This window comes from Acomys russatus, chromosome 30 (genome assembly GCF_903995435.1).
Source record: "Acomys russatus chromosome 30, mAcoRus1.1, whole genome shotgun sequence".
Lineage (NCBI taxonomy): Eukaryota > Metazoa > Chordata > Mammalia > Rodentia > Muridae > Acomys > Acomys russatus.
Window position 1 is genome coordinate 22813728 of NC_067166.1, and position 13702 is coordinate 22827429.

Consider the following 13702-nt stretch of genomic DNA (forward strand, 5'->3'; position numbering starts at 1 on the left):
CAGAGTGAATCCAGGAATGCCAAGGCTAATAAAATAAAACAAAACCAGAGAGAGATCCTAGAATGCTCACATTTGACCACATTGGTGCGCTTTCTCTTATTTATACTTATTTAAAGTAGAAGAATTTACTGGAGAAAATTAACACTTATTTTATATTCTCTAATTTGATGTGCCATTAAGTATCTATAAGATATATATTTTTTATTTTTATTTTTGGGGTTATAATATAACATTTATCCCTTCTCTGTCTATGTTCCAAACATTCCCATATTCCCCATCTTGCATTATTTTCAAATTCATGGCCTATGTTTTCATTAATTGTTACTATTTACATACATGTGCCTAAGTATTATGTACACATACAAATATTGTATATACATACATACATACATACATACATGTGTATGTGTGTGTATTCCCAAATATAACCTGTGCAGTCTGTATAATGCTGCTTGTATGTATATTTTCAGGGCTCATTTACTATTTGGTATAGGATAACCAATCGGTGTGCTCTTCCTTAGGGAAGATTATTTTTCCCACTCTCAGCATACCTAGTTGCCTGTAGGTTTTTGTGTAGGGTTAAGGCCTTATGGTCTTTTTTCTATCCACTCTGACATGTTTTTATTGTTGTCCTTTTTTAGCTCATGTTTAGACAGTCGTGTTGGGGAGACTGCATGGGTATAGCTTCTGAAATTACTGGAAGACACAATTGAACAGAAAACTTGATCTTTTGACTCTTAAAATCTTTCTAGCACGTCTTCTAGTTTTCCCCGAGCCGTAGGTGCAGGACTGGGCTCCACATCTCTGTATTTTGTTTGGTTACGATTTTCTGTAGTCCTCTGTTGCAAAAAGACATTTCCTTAATAAGGGGTAAAGACTATACTTATCGGTGGGTATAAGAACAACTGTTTAAACTGTTGTTTGGTATTGTGCTGGTTTAGTAAAGGAGCGGTTGTAGGTTCTTCAAATATCCATGACTGCACTAACAGTGAGTAGTTACCTAGATTTCCAGGATCAGACATGGTTTCCCTCCTGTTGAGCAGGCCCAGTTAGGGAGCTGTTGGTTTCCACCAAGGTAGGTATACCACTATTGCACCCTTAATGTTGTTGTGCTGTATTTATCATTGACATGGTTCATAGGTGTCATAGCTGGTTAGGACTGTTGGTTTCCTTCTCCTTTGGAAATTGGCATGGTGTCTTCTAGTACTATGAAAGCTAGACCTCAAGGAGAAATCTTCAGATAAGTTCCAGGTCAGGGGCGTCTGACTCCTGTTTTTTTCTTTTTTCTTTCTTTCTTTCTTTTTTTTTTTTTTTTTTTTTTTTTGGTTTTTCGAGACAGGGTTTCTCTGTGTAGCCTTGGCCATCCTGGACTCACTTTGTAGACCAGGCTGGCCTCGAACTCACAGAGATCCGCCTGCCTCTGCCTCCCGAGTGCTGAGATTAAAGGCGTGCGCCACCACGCCCGGCCTGACTCCTGTTTTTGAAGTATATGGTCACGATGGTTTGAATGAAAATGGCTACCGTAGGCTCATAGGGAGTGGCTCCATTAGGAGGTGTGGCCTTGTTGGAGGAAGTGTGTCACTGGGGGTGGGCTTTGAGGTTTCAGATGCTCAATCCAGGGCCAGTGTTACTCACTCTTCCTGCTGCCTAAGGATCCAGATGTATAGAACTCTCAGCTCCTTCTCCAACACCATGTCTGCTGCATGCTATAGTGCTTCCCACCATGATGATAATGGACTAAACCTCTAACCCTGTAGGCCAGCCCTGATCGAATGTTTTCCTTTATAAGAGTTGCTGTGGTCGTGGAGTCTGTTTACAGCAATAGAAACTCCAACTAAGGCAATGGTGTCTTCGCCAATAAGGACTTATCTTCCGCCTCTGGGGAGCAGCAAAGACAGTAGCAATACATGTATGTTTTAAGATTCTCTTGGACAGATCTGACCAATAACCAGAGGCTTTCGTTAGGTGGCCTTTGGCTCTTGGAGGAAGCATTGCCAGCCCAGATGGGAAAGGTTCATTTAAACTCTATATGTATATTTATACCCAGAATTATATATATTATAGGTTTCTTTTAAATAGCTAGCAGCATGATTCCTTATGACTTTTAAAGACGTCTTTATGTTCACCTTATCTTTCCTCCTATATTTCCATCCCCATCTCCTAAAGAGGCTCCCTTTCGATTTTTCCTGATCAGATCCCTTGTACCCTGCTATCTCTATAGATCCCCACTGCCCCTTTCCTAGTAATGGGTATATTTTTAACTTCTGGAATTCAACTAAGTCAGCCTACTATTGGTTTAATTTTGTTTTTCCTGTTGTGCTAGGGATTAAACCCAAGGTTTTGTACATGTTAGTCAAGTGCTCCACTACTGAGCCACAACTTACTTGTTTGGTTTGGTTGTTTCACGTTTGTTTTGTTTTGTTTTTTTTTCATTGAGAACGTTCACACACACACACACACACACACATACACACACATGGATGAAATTGGCTGATAGTATGCTAAAATAAATAAAGCAGACAAAGTTCATATATGTTATATTTACTTGCTTTCTTTTAAAAAATTATTTATTTATGTATGAGTGCTTTATCTGCATGTACATCTGCAGGCCAGAAGAGCACAGCAGATCCCAGGAAATATGGTTATGAACCACCATGTGGTTGCTGAAAATTGAACTCAGGACCTCTTGGAAGAGCAGCCAGTGCTCTTAACTGCCAAGCCATCTCTCCAGCCTTTTTCTTGCTTTCTTGAAGAGCCCAGGAATGATCTTAGGGAGCATCTCACATCATGAATTTACTAGATTGACTTGTAATAAATTATACATTGCTTTAAAGGATTTTTGACAAGAAATATTACTAATATGCAATTGTGCGTGCTTGTGTGTTTTAATATTAACCAAGGATCACGGGATTTCAGCCTGGCTTTCTGGGAAGATGACACCTTTTAGCATGGAGTTGACTGATGCACTGTAGGGAGCATGGGCATCTCACCCATTCCTCTTAGCACATTGTTCTTCCATATCTTTCTACTGTGGCGTGATACAGAGAGCAGACAACCATGTTAGCTGTAAAGAGGAAATACTGGGAAAACTTCCCTTTGGTATTGCTAGTTTTTTAAAATGACAGACTGGTTGGTGTACTCTTCCCATGAATTTCCTCTGAAAGATTAACCTTTTTTTAAAAAAAGCAAATATAAGCATTATGGTCATATTTACTATCATTTAGGTTTAGCTTTCCCCCTTTTGCTTTTCCCTCCCATTATTTTTTAGGTATAATTTTCAAATAGAGATTATATATACATTATACACATATATTATACAGTAAGATATAAAAGTGTGTGATTACATGTATGTGCTATAAAAGCAAACTAGGTGATTTAATATTGATTATCATTTTGTGTGTCTGTATATGTATAGAACATTTGATATCAACTAAAAATTTTTCGTGTATAAAATATAGTGGTATTTAACGACAACTTCCATCGTTTATCTAAGATCTACAGAACTAGTTCATCCTACCTATCTGAATTTTTTTATCCTTTGCACAAAATCTTCTCATTTCTCTAACTCATTACTTAGTGATGCTGGCATTTGCCATTTTACTCTTTGTTTGCTTCTTGAAGTTGGATTTTTTTTTCACATTTCACATAATATAGGGTCATTTAGCATCTTTCTGTGCCTGCTTTATTTATTTAACAGAATATCAAGCAGGTCCATCTGCAAATTTTATCCCTCTTTTTGTAGACTAAAGAATGTTCAATTTTATAAAATACATGCATAAACACACACATCTTTTTTTATTCATCCTTTATTACTATGTTGGTTAGCTTTAATTGTCAACTTGATACAACCTAGAGTCATGTGGGAACAGAATATCAATAAAGGATTTTCTATGCTGTGTTGGCCTGTGTGTGTATCTATGGAGTATTATCTTAAGTTAATTTATGTGAGAAGACCAAGCCACTGTGAGCAGCACCATTCCCTAGGCGGTGAGTCCTGAACTGTGTAGAAGTAGGGAAATTGAGCTGAGTACAAGCAAACAGACATGCATGCGCTTATTTTCTCTGTTTTTGACTATAGATGCGATATTACCAGCTCTCTGAAGCTCCTACCTTGACTTCTCCACAACTGTGGATCATCACCTGGAATAGTAAGCTGAAATAAGCTCCCTTCCCCTGTATCTTCCTTTTGTAGGAATATTTTATTACTTATTTGTGAAAATGGATGTATAGATGTAAATAAAATGAAATGGAAGTGAAAAAGACAGATACTTAGATTGAGTCCATATTTGACTATTAGTGCTGATGCTGCTGTGAACATGGAAGTCTGGGCAACTTGTTTGTTTGTTTGATTGTTTCATATGCTGACTTTATTTCCTATGGTTCTATACCCAAAAGCAGATTGCTGGATCTTAATAGTAGTTTTGTTTAGAATCTTTTGAGAAAACTATATACTGTTTTTATTAATGGCTGTGCTGCTTTACATGTCCAATGCTGTGCAAAGGCTCTTGTCTCTGCACACGCTTGTCTGTGCTCGCCAGCCTTTCTGTGTTTTGATAACTTCTGATCCTAACAGGTGTGAAGGAAATTACACTGTGGTTTTTCACTTTACTTTCCTGGTGATTAGTGGTGCTAAACTCATTGGCATCTTCTTGTCTTCTTTGAGTAAATGTCTGTTTAGGTACCCTGACACCTTTTAATCTGGTGATTTATTTTTTCGATATTGAGGTGAGTGATTTCCTTTACATACCTTTATTAAGTAAATGCCAGATGAATGGCTTATACATATTTTCTCCCACTCAGCAGGTGGTCTATTTTGTAGATTGCTCCCGTGGCTGTAAGAAAGCTTTTATGTGTGTTGAACCCAGTTGGTTCTTCCCTTATATTGCTTTCTTTTCTGTTAAATATCCTGTTTCTTCTAGTTATGACGCATGCAGGTTTATTGAGTACTCATTCAGATAACCCAGAATCATGCTCTCCCATCTCATATTTTTTTTTAATGTCTCTAATTTAATCATGTTTTCAAGGTCTCCTTTACCATATAAGGTACCATCCACAGGTTCTGAGGTTCAGGATGTGGATGCCACTGGGAACTCTTATTCAACCTACTCTGCAATTTACTCAAGCACTCTCACGTGCAAAGCCATTGCCACTGTGTTCTCATAGCTCTTACGGAGGAGGCTGAACTTACTTGTAACTTCAAGAAGCTAATAGAACTTGAATTCAAATTGGTCTTCTGCTTCTTCATTAACTCCCTTTTCTTATTAACTCACAGAAAGGAGACGGAGAACTGAAGAGGGGGGAATTCCCAATTAGCTGCCATATTGATCTAACTCTAGCAAGTACTTAGGAACTACAACCTTGGCAAGGAGAAATTCCTAAGAAGCTTTTCTCTTTCTGGTCATGTGCTGCTGGTCTTTGCACTGCACCATAGGATGGAATATATGGACTGTAGAAGTGATTGGACAAGCTGTCTCCATGTCAAAGCAATGGGAAAATTATAATCACCTGTGACCATTAGGCATTGTCGTCAGGACAAAACTTTGAATCTTCTTCTTAGTTACAAATGTACAAGGAAGGGTAAAGCAGTAGGCCAGGTTTACTGAGCTCACTACAATGTGAAACCATCCTTTTTCTCATGCTGTCTTCACATAGAAGCAAGAGGAACAAAGTTGGGAGTGTTTGGCAGTGGCGGACCAATGAGCTGTGGCGTCACCTACCTGTATGGGAAGAGTTTATTTTGGTCCCATTTTCAGTCACAAGCCCAGAAAGAGCAAGAACAGAGAGAAATCATCGAAGAGTGCATATGGTGATCTCACAGGGAGTGATGGCAAGAAAAGAGGTATGATCAATGCCTAATTAACTGAAAGCACACTGCTGTACCAGGAGTGCTAGAAGTGTCCCCGGTGACCATCCGTACAAGGCAGCTAGTTACTCAGGACAGATGTTGAATTTTTCTACCAAAATGCCCTTGGCTGGAAAGATGTGTCAGCATTACACTGTGATCCTATTTTGGGCCCTTCACATTTTCTCAGATTTTATAACCAGCTCTGATGTTTCCTTTAGAGGGATGCCATGGAACCAGCCTCTTATATCTGTGGAGTTACCAACCGTGGATAAAAAATAAATAGTTACCTCTGTACTGAACATGTATGGATGTTTTGCCACTATGCTATAAACAATATAGCATAACTATTAGTGTTTCCAGAGTATTGTGAAGGACGTGCAAGTTACATGCAAATATTATGCCATTTTATATAAGGAGCCAGAGCCCCTGCTGATGGGAGTATTTACAGGTGGTCCTGGAACCAATCCCTTATGCAGACTGAGGGTGGACTGACTGTGTATTTGGAGAACACTTAACTTTTCTTAAGCATTGAAAAAATATTTCTTTATTTTGTACAGCAGACTAGAATTTTATTACTCTCAATTTATAGGTGAGGAAAATAAAACTTTGATATTTCGGTCAGTTGGGCCCAAGGTTTTTTTCCTTGGTCCCTTTTCTCCACTGAGCTGTTCGCCAAACACAGTCACTCCTCTGCAGCTTTAGGGCTGAACACTGAAGGAGCTCCTAGGTGCCAGCTAGTCTGTTCTGGCCATTCTCCCTGTGCCTTATCTAGATAGATACTCTTGCCAGATACTTGATGCCTCACAGACTTTGTTACACATCGCATCCTCTTATTTACGCCAGGAGAGCTAGCTGGGGGATTGGTCTTGACTGCTGCTTTCCCGATGTACAGCTGCTGAACAGTGGTTTTCATTTTAGCCTTTCTACAAGGACAGGGTCTAGAAATTTCTCCTAAGTGTGAACACATCTTAAATGACTGGTACTTAGTACATTGAATACTAGTTATCTACGTATCCGAAGCTCTAGTAATTCTGTACAGAATTAAGTTAGTCTTCCTCCTCCTAGTGAGCTGTTATAAGTGGAAAATATTTTTGTTCTCAAAGGAAACACTATCTGAAAACCAGTGTTCCTCTCCCAAAGACAAGTTGTTCATAGGTGTCCCCCCCCCCCTCAGCATGCTGCTCTGGAGGCACCAGCACACCCCCACCCCCCACTTTGAGCTTAGAGGATAGAGTTTGAGTTCTCAAAGTCAAAGTCACAGTTTTCCTTTCCAAGTCTCATACTGTCCCAAGACACTTGGTCAAAATCCAAGGGAGAGAGGCTGATGACGACAGTTTCAGAAAGATGATAAAAAGAAGAAAAAGGATTTCTCCATTCCCACGGCTGAAGAAAACCACAAGGCTGAATTCTCCCAACCACATAGAACCCACAAGATAGTAAGTTCTGGACAAGCTGCCAGGATGTCTGCAGCAAAGTCCGAAATAGAAGCCAGGTGTTTGCTTGTTCCTTTCAGTGCTCTTGTCCTTTTGCTCTTAGATGACAGAGGTCAATCCTTTCCATGAGCAATTCAGGATTCTGAAATTACAGAGTCTGGACGCTGTGGGATGTGCATTCACTCTGCTCTATTTGATTGCTTTGGGTTGTGAAGAAAATATGTGCAGGGTGACTCTTTGCTCCCTTGAGCTTGGCATATGCTTTGCATTTATTACTTCTTCCACTTTTTTGGGTGGGGGCGGGGGCTGGATGGGAATGGGGGTGGAGCTGTTGTCAATGTAACCATTCTTCAAATGGAACAGTCCTGAGGCAGATAATACCTTCCATGATTCATTGGGCCTATACCTACCTAGACTTAGCCACCTCCTGGACTTAGGTGCCCTGAACAGACGCGGATTGCCTCTGTCAAGGGCAGAGCTGAGAAGTGGTCTTAAAACTAAAGTTTTACAGAAGGAATTCTTCATATCCACGGATGAGCAGTGGTAATTGAGAGGGGGGTATGTACTTGAGTTGGAGTTCTTGCTCCTCCTGGAGTACTCATCAGGTTAAATACGCTCACATATGTCCTATGTACCAGGTGCCTTCCTCTTTTACACATTAAATGCAGCTGGATAAAGAAGGCCACACATCATCTCCATCACAGTGCCCCTGCTGAGAGTAAAAATGCTTGGAGTTTAGAACAGGCAAGAACTAGAGGCAACTTTATCTGGCTTTGAATGTGAGTCAACCATCCTTTGAGTAGAGGTGGCCTGAGCAGAGCCTGGTCCTTCTCTAGGAAACCGTCCTTCTCACATTTTGGATGGCTTTCTTTGGACTACGTGCAATTTTAAGTTGTGCATTGTGCACCCTGAGTAGTGCTATATCCTCATGTCAGTTTGAGGTACTGTAGGGCAGAAGTTACTCTTAGAGCTTCTTATAGTCCTAGGAAGCAGCAGATATCCTAAATATTTATTATCTATCTATCTATCTATCTATCTATCTATCTATCTATCATCCATCTGCCTACCTACCTACCTACCTACCATGTGGGATGTGTGTTGTGTGTGTGCATGTGTGTGTGTGTGTGTGTGTGTGTGTGTGTGTGTGTGTGTGTGAGAGAGAGAGAGAGAGAGAGAGAGAGAGAGAGAGAATATCTCCACTATCCCAGGCTGACTTTGAACTCCTTACATAGACATGGATGACATTGCACTTCTGATCCTCTCGCCTGTACTTTGCCAGTTCTGGATGATAAGCATGCACCACCATGCCTGGTTCATATGCTGAGGATGATGGAGCCCTGGGCTTCAATCATGAACCTACAAGCTACCTTCCTGCTCCATTTTTATTAATAGGTGGCCAATTTCTAGCCTCCTTGAGACTCTCTCAACTCCTTTTACTAAGTTCCTACTTGCATTTTTATAGTTACTCTACAGACTTATCTTTTATTTAGCATGTTCTCCATTATAAATTTGCACGCTTATTATTCTGAGTCTTGTAAAATATGTCCTTCATCCCTTTGCCCTGTTTGCACAGAATAAGCTCAGCAAAAGCAAAAATTATTTCTCTTGACACCAAAAATGAGCAGTACCTGCTCCTTGGTAGCATCAATTCTCTTTAGTGATTGTCTGGTCTCTAAATCCTCTCAAAGACTAACTACATCCCTGGATAGTAATAGGAAGTAAGGTAACCTTAACAAATGCTCTTTTATTCTGTGGAGACCACTGGCTCACTAATGACTATTCAACTGGGGAGTTCAGACTCTCAGAGCCTTCTCCTTTCTGTACCTAGAAAGGTACAAAGAACAATCTTGTTATCACAGACAAACCTAAGCAATCTGTAGTGCTTTCTCTACATGGAAACCATTTAGTGACAGGAATATGTGGTATTAATGCTTATAAAGATATATGTGCCCCTTATATATACATAATGCATTTCTCTATGATCTGACAATATGATACACTTATGCACAGTCCACCTAAAATGAACAGATTCTAAGCAGCCAGATGTGACTCAAGATTTCTCCAAGACATGTATCACCCATTTCAAGCAAAAGACAATTTTCAAGTTAATTTTTTCCCCTACTTTGTTTTTATTTGGGAATTGTTTTGCCAGTTTTTTTTGGAGGGGGGATAGGAGTACAGGATTATGAAATTGAATTTGAAGTAGTTGGGCTATTTTCTCCAGCAAAGTTTGATTTAGGTAAGGTCAGTGCACAGCACCTGCTCTTCTTTGAAAATTTGCATGAACAGCACAGTTATGGATTTATTCCATGCCTAATGTCAACACATTGTCTTAAAAACTTGCCCACAGGGAGGGGCCCTCATCATTTGTCATCTGGGACCTGTCTTCTCTTCTGGCCACTCTGGAAAGCCATCTGGCTACTTAATAAAACCAGTACAGCTTTTGAGTCTGTTTGGGGAGGCCGACATGCAATTTAGCTTTTTCAGACTTTCCAGAGCTCTCTCTTGGCCCAGTACATCACACACACACCACAGAAAATGTCTCTCTGCTATTTCACGCTTTTTTTTTGTCCCACATCTTGGAGTGTGTATACAAGGCCTGTAAAGCATACAAAACAGAATAGAGAGTAATGCGCGGAGGTTCGCAGGGAGTGGGAGGTATGCTATGGTGACACTAGTCATTTTCAAGTATGATGCAAGTACTCCGTACTCTGTGTTCCTCTGTTCTTGATGTAAACACAACAGGGGTGGGTGGAGGTTGACCAAGGAATAATTGGCAACAATCTCAGTTGATCATGTCCAAGGACACCACACAAAGGCTGATTACAGGAGCCTCTTAGAGTTCTCTCAGACTCCTTTCCTCTAAACCAGCACTGCAACCCATCTCAAAGGCTCAGTCTGTATTTATTCAACAATATCCATCAACAATTTATTGATCGCCCACCGTGGGCTGCACAATTGGCTACATTTGGGGAGATAGTACAAGCTAAGCTTGACATGCCTGGCCCTCGGGGAATTTACATTCTTGTAAGAAGTGTGAAGGAGGTAAAATATCAAGTAAACAAGTACCCAAAAAGGATTGGCAGAGCCGCAGATCTCAGTGTCACCTTTCTCCATCCTCCCGCATTTACTCTTGTCTTTCACCTGTGACCTCTCTACTTTTCCTGTCAGAGATAGTCCTTTGCCTGTGTACACAGAAAGCTGGAGGTCTGGAGGATTTCAAGTCCCCAGTCAATGCTAGGCTAGGGAGACACACACACATGTACACGCACACGCACATGTAGGTGATAGTATTAATAGGAAAAGCTCTTCAGAAGTGATCCAGTAATGTGGGCTTACCACTATGAATATCTTATTTTAAAATGGCTTGACGAAGCCTGTTTAGCACTGTGTCCAAGTGAGGACACAAAAACTGTCATCTGTGAAGAATGGGCCTAACACAAGATGACAGTTCTCCTGGCATTTTGATCTTGGAGTTTCCATCTTCCAGAACTGTGAGTGATAAATTCCTCTGGTTTATTAGTTACTCAGACAAGTGTATTTTACTAGAATGCCCCAAAGACGTAAGACAATTGTGAAATCAGCAGAAAACATACTTAGGTGTGGTTTGACTTTTTATAGACTCTTGTCTATTTTACAAAGATACAAAACTTTTTTTTTTTTTTGTGAGACAGGGTATCTCTGTGTGGCCCTGGCTGTCCTAGAACTCACTCCAAAGATGAGGCTGGTCTAGAACATGGAGATTGCCTTCCTCTGTTTCCCAAGTGCTGGGGTTAAAGGCGTGCATCACTACCACCCACCTCCAAAAAGTACAACTTTGATTATTTGACTAAGTATTCTTTTTGGCAAACTACTCAGATTTATTGAACTTCTCCTTTTGAATATACTTGTGATATGACATTCATAGGAAAGAATTTGCCAAGAACATGTGTGTATTGAAAACTTGTACACAGTGATCACTTTGGCAGCACACATACTAAAATTGGAAAGATACAGAGATTAACATGTCTCCTGCACAAGGATGACATGCAAATTTGTGAAATGTTCCATATTTTGTAAAAAAGAAAACTTGTACACAAAATATACACCAAAATTAACACTAAGATTAAGATGTTGATAGACTGATATAAAGGAATAATTTAATGGAAGTAATCAAAATAGGAGAGGAAATGTTTAATTTCCTTTCTTTTGTTAGTTTTCTCTGTATGTTGACAGTTATGCAATGTAAAGACTTAAATAACATGGATATTGTGAAAATTACTAATAAGCTCATTACACTGTAAAGGCCACGAGGGTAGGGGTACTTACTCAGTATTGGTTTTTAAATTTTAATTAAAATTTTTTAATTTTAAAATTTGAGAATTTTATATTTTAGTACTATATTTATATCATTTCCACACCCCTCCCTCCTCTCTAACACTGCAGTGTCTCCCCCTATCTGTCTCAAATTCATGACCTCTTCTTCATTAATTGTTATTGTTTTACACACAAGCATACACACATACACACACACACACACACACATACTACCAAACCCATTTAGTATTGCTTGTATTTACACATGTGTTTAGAGCTGACCATGGGGACTGTATATCCTATCAAGGGCTCATCTCCAGAGAAGACTGATCTGCCCCTTTCAGCAGCCACTGACTGTGGTTGTTCATCTAGGCATGGGGCCTTGTGAGATCTCTCCTGTCTGTGTTGACATACTAACTGGGGTTGCCCTTATGTGGCTGTTGTTTAGATGACCATATTTCTGAGGTTTCATGGGTGTGGCTTCCCTGTCATGCCTAGAAGACACTATTTAGCACCAAGCATATTTGACAAGTCTACGAGGGGCACAAGTGTCACTTGTAGAACATAGGCTGTAGAGCTGATAAGGGCTTCCACTACAGCAAGGCAAATAATTTCCATTCCTGTAAGAGCCAATGATTTTGTCCATTAGGGAAATGGGGGAAACTTTTATTTAAGTACATTGCGACATCTTATTGCCCCCTTAATAATTGACAAGTCAAATAAAGTCATTGCTATGTGCTCACTTTTATGTTTGCATAGGGGCATTATTCTATATGCCTCCTGTTTCCTTTTCTCTTTTATGAAGATAAGGTCTTTCTATGGTTGTTGAAAGGCTAAGTAAGAACTCTCTCTGAAGCTCAGGCTGGCCTTGAACTCATGATCTGATTAGTTCTCCTGTCTCAGTGCCACCATGTCTGCCTATCGGTTTCACCTTTTGATAGTGTACTTGAGCGCTGTTCCGGAGCCCCCTAGCAAGACTGATGCCCAGCTGGCTCCCTTTCTCTGCTCATTTTACTTCCCTACCTTCCATCCTTGTTTCCTGGCCTTACTTCTAATTTAAAAGTGGACCCCATTCAGGGTCTGCTTCAGAGAGAGGGAGGGCAAGCACTGGGTACACTTTTCTTCATCCCTAAACTAACTCATCACCTTCTTGATCCTTTCTCCTAAGACAGTGTTTGTGACAATAGTGTGGGAGTGATGGGAGATATACATTCTATTTCCCCAGGTGCCATAAGGAAAAGACAGAAGAGCATGAGATGGCATAGCCGTAAACAGCACAGATACAGAACGGACGCACCAGCCTCTCATTGTGGTACCCGAGATAGTGTGTGAGTCATTACGTTCAAGAAACTCTTAGATGTGTCCACATAGCTACATGTCTGGAAGGCGACAGCCCTGAACACATTTCCAGGCCACCCAGCCCTTGGCCAGGTCTTCCAATTTGTTCTGTGAGTTATTTTAGCAATTTCTGCACTGCCAGCATCAGCACTTAGCAACTGTGGTCACTTCCTCCTTCTACTGTAGTACCAGGAAATGCTTAGAATTTGCTGATGTGTATGTGAAATATGTAAGTGCAGTCTTCTGAGAGATTGCAACTGTTCCAAAAAAATTAATGGGCTCTGTGACCCCAACAAAAATGACTTAGAATCAAGGACAAAGAGAAAAGAAGAACAACAAGAGATGGGAGGAAGGGAGGGAGGAAGGAAGGAGAGAGGCTTCACCTTGAGTCAATTTCTAACCATCCGAAGGGAAAATATTTTTCTCATGATGATGCAGGGACACAAGGACAGAAGGAAGAACAAAATGCTTTTCTTTGAGACTCTAAAAGTAGGAAGAGTGAAATCTCTAACCATAAAGTTCCGACCAGTGAAAGGATGGCTTCTGATGGGCTAGTGGACAATAATTCACCTTTCCCAACAGATGCTAGAAGAGCAACCATTCAAAATTAAGCGGTGAGAGAATGCAAGCAGAAGTTTGCACTCAACCCGAACCAATCAAAGTGTGTAGCCGAAAAAGCACGAGAAGCTTAAAGGAGCAGATTCTAGCCTACAACTCAGCGGAAAGCAATAATACGCAGCTAACTGCTCACTGACTTCCAAACACGCACAGCTCCCGGCTGCTGCTCAGA

At 40.4% G+C, this 13702-nt stretch overlaps 1 non-coding gene across 1 annotated transcript; it reads left to right on the forward strand.

The window, feature by feature from the left end:
- Positions 1-11230: 11230 nt before the first annotated feature.
- Positions 11231-11334, forward strand: LOC127212520 (U6 spliceosomal RNA). Its single transcript, XR_007833563.1, has one exon. It is a non-coding gene; the product is annotated as a U6 spliceosomal RNA (small nuclear RNA).
- The last annotated feature ends 2368 nt before the right edge of the window (positions 11335-13702 follow it).